Source organism: Schistocerca serialis, chromosome 1 (assembly GCF_023864345.2).
Source record: "Schistocerca serialis cubense isolate TAMUIC-IGC-003099 chromosome 1, iqSchSeri2.2, whole genome shotgun sequence".
Lineage (NCBI taxonomy): Eukaryota > Metazoa > Arthropoda > Insecta > Orthoptera > Acrididae > Schistocerca > Schistocerca serialis.
The window spans coordinates 603336183-603339674 of record NC_064638.1 but is presented as its reverse complement, the minus strand read 5'-3'; the positions used below and the strand labels follow the sequence as shown (position 1 = coordinate 603339674).

Genomic DNA, 3492 nt, shown 5'->3' with positions numbered 1-3492 from the left:
ATTTGGGAAAATACAGTAGTTTCTCTTCACGCAAAATGAGGGTTTTCAGAACCCCAAAATCGTCAGTTTTGTTTGTTCACCACTCCATTCAGGAAGTAATGTGCTTCATCTGTCAACCTGACGAAATGAACATCAAATTCTTCATTGTCAGTCTTCGTGTGAATCTAGTTCGTGAAGTGAGCACTCGAATGGCTGGTCGCTTTCGTTCCTTTTGGTGCATTAAATCATATTTCAAAACAACGCTTTGTTGCCTTAGGACTGTGTTCTAACTTTTGGTGTTGCAGCACAAGAAAAACATTTTGTTCAACTGGAATATATGATTTGAACCTCTTCCTCCGTTACGCTAAGCTTTCATATTTCAGCGGTGGAACTGCTGTATAAAACTCTTACTGTTTTAGGAATAAACATACCGTTTGTTGCACTCGCATCCCTAGATCTTAATTTTAGTGCTATTTAATTTTGAAATCAGGGTCTCCTTCCTGGTCACCCTGAACGTAAAACGCCCATATCACTTCGCAGATCAGTGCAGTTATTTCTAATATAATTACACAAAAAGTAGATGCACTGCAACAATATCCTTACAGTGACCACTGAAGACGAGAGTGAAATGGAACGACCGTCGGCAGCCTTTAAGAGCGGCGCCTACAGCCCAGTACTCTAATGTATTTTAGTTTTCCACCAACTGTCTTTGAGACTCCAGCAAAACCGTGCTCATTACGGTGAAAATTGAAATGCTTTGAAATGAGGCACACGGAAAGTAAAACACGGCGGCTGGTACTTGAGACATCCGGCTCCTGTTAGGTGTGCCTATTCAAGATCGTCGACGGCGGGAAAGCTGCACAGTGGGAGGTGGAAAAGGCGCAGGTTTTGTAACGTAGCTCGGTACTCGTCCCTGACTTGCCCTGCCGCAGCGCCGGCTGTTGCGTCGTCCTGTTTCGTTTCGTCACACGCACAGCTGAGGAGACGCACTGCGCTCTGCCCCCTCCGGCGGTCAGGTTAATGTGTCGCTCCAGGGAGAGGCCTTGAGCTGGAGGTGACCAAACCAGGATTTTGCACGCTGATGAGAGAACGGCCATTTGCTTTCATCGAGCGTCCCCTCAGGGAGCATTTACCACTCGGCGAGACTAAAACAGGGCGTAATAACTCGCGGTCCAAAAGTTGACGCTGTTGCGTAAACAGTTCCAAATGGCACAAATGAAATAATGAAATGCTAAATGGCGTTTCTGACGCTGCGTATTTTGTTGACACAATAAACTTGCTTGTGACAGGTCTATCAATGTTAACTGTTAAATAAATATTCTGCAAGTACAATGAGACGATCCGTCTCCTAAAGAAAGTAGCTACTGCTAAAATCTCCATTGCGTAACAGGGGATGAATTTGCAGCGTGAAGTTCACGAACGTGTTACTGATTCCTCATACGTTAACTGCAGTAGCTGCATAGATGAATAATTTTTTCTTATCTTCTAAGTGCCTTTGACTGAGATAAGATGCTTATCTGGACATCATGGATGTAAAAAGTTTATAGTGACATCAAAACAAGTTGAACAGGAGCACTGCGGACGAAAAAAATAGAAAGATGAGTTTCCAAAACGAATAACTTTGGAAAACTTCTTACGATGATTCTATACCTCACAGCATATTCTATCCTAACTAGAGTTTTATGGGTTCCGCGAATCATTCTTCAATCATACTTCATACAAGACCACAAGGAACTGTTTCCTCTGGTTGCCAGACATGATACTTCAGTCCCTGGTTATTGCACTGGGCTTGCACACGTGAAAAGGACTACAGCTATGCTCTGGTGGCAGTGTCGGGAAGTTTCGGAAACAATAGATGATCAGATTTTGATAAGTGTATGTCTTTCATTGAACACTTAGTATAGTGTTTTACTAGGCGTCAAAAATGTGGAAGACAGCGCCACTCCTAGCCATTCCTAGCACCGAGTTATCCTACTTTCTTGCACAGTAAAATGATTTGTGGTTAATGTTGTATGTCCTTATACTGCCTTCTTGCATTGTAATTTTCAGAATGTATACCTTACATAAGCCAACGGCCTTGCCGCAGTGTTAACACCGGTTCCCGTCTGATCAAGGAAGTTAAGCGTTGTCGGACTGGGCTAGTACTTGGATGGGTGACCATCCGGTCTGCCGAGTGCCGTTGGCAAGCGTGGTGCACTCAGCCCTTATGAGGGAAACTGAGGAGCTACTAGATTGAGAAGTGGCTGCTCAGGTCTCGTAAACTGACATACGGCCGAGAAAGCAGTGTGCTGACCACATGCCCCTCCATATCCGCATCCAGTGACGCCTGTGGTCTGAGGATGACACGGCGGCCGGTCGGTACCATTTGGCCTTCCAAGGTCTGTTCGGACGACGTATAGTTTTCTATGCGTTACTCGATGATAACAGAAGCCATTTACAGAAAAACTAACTTCACGCTTTTTAGGTTCTGTAAAATAATTATAACAGGAAATCGTTAGCGCGTTCTCCCTTGACCTATGCTCTAATCTTAAATGAAAATTCTACACCCTGAGATTACGGAAAACTTTATGTTTGTTTACCATTAACTTGCGGCTGGGATACTGTCTTATACAGTGCTTACTACAAAGCCATGTTAGAAGCAATGGGTGCTATGTATATCGGTCTCCCGTTACATTTAGGATGCTAAGAAGCAGTCTGGAAAGCTTAGAAGAGTTTTGCTGGTAGACTGTGCTGAGCAATAACTTTTAAGAAAAAACTTCGATAAGTTCCACCGTTTCTGAGATAATTAGCATTCAAATCAGGCCGTTGGGTCCACCAGATACGCCGGCGCGGTAGCTCAGTGCGTTGGGTCAAAGGATTAGCTGCCGTCTGCAATAAAAAAAATTGAGTCAATGGATCAACGACGAATTTGAACGACCGTCGTGGGACATCCGATCCGAACAAGTACAACGACCAGTAACGAACAAAATGAGTTCAATTTAAAAAATACAATTAGCGTCAGCAGTTCCCGTAATGTAGAAGATGACAGCGTACGAGACCGTTCAGACACTGCCTAAGGTTCGATTCGTATTACCGTACCGTGACCAGGTCACCCTCTCTTGTTCGGTTTTAGGAAGCCAAACGAAAGACACGACCGGCGACACAGTCTCTGGTGGGTCGCTTGAATTTGCACGCACAGCGGCATGATTGACTATTTTCAGTGATAATTAAGTCGGAAACTGCAACGTATAGAATTTTTTTCTTCACAATTATTTTTCAGTACAACCTACCATGCAACACGCCTGCAGGCTTTTCAGACTGTTTCTCATCACCATGTACAATGATTATTTTCATGTGTTTTACAACTTTAACGTACTGTGCACTTCGAGTAGTGTTAACAAACAAATCGCTGTCATAGAACAAACGACCCATATCCCAACAAGTATTTGTTTGTCGTCATGTATTTATATGAATTATTTTCCTAGTTTTCACCAGTGAGACCTCCTGTAAGAAAATGGGGCAGTTTGAAAGATT

The 3492-nt window shown here is 43.5% G+C and overlaps 1 pseudogene; it reads left to right on the top strand.

The window, feature by feature from the left end:
• The first annotated feature begins 2046 nt into the window (after nt 1-2046).
• LOC126426292 (5S ribosomal RNA) lies at nt 2047-2164 on the top strand (annotated as a pseudogene).
• Nucleotides 2165-3492: the final 1328 nt, after the last annotated feature.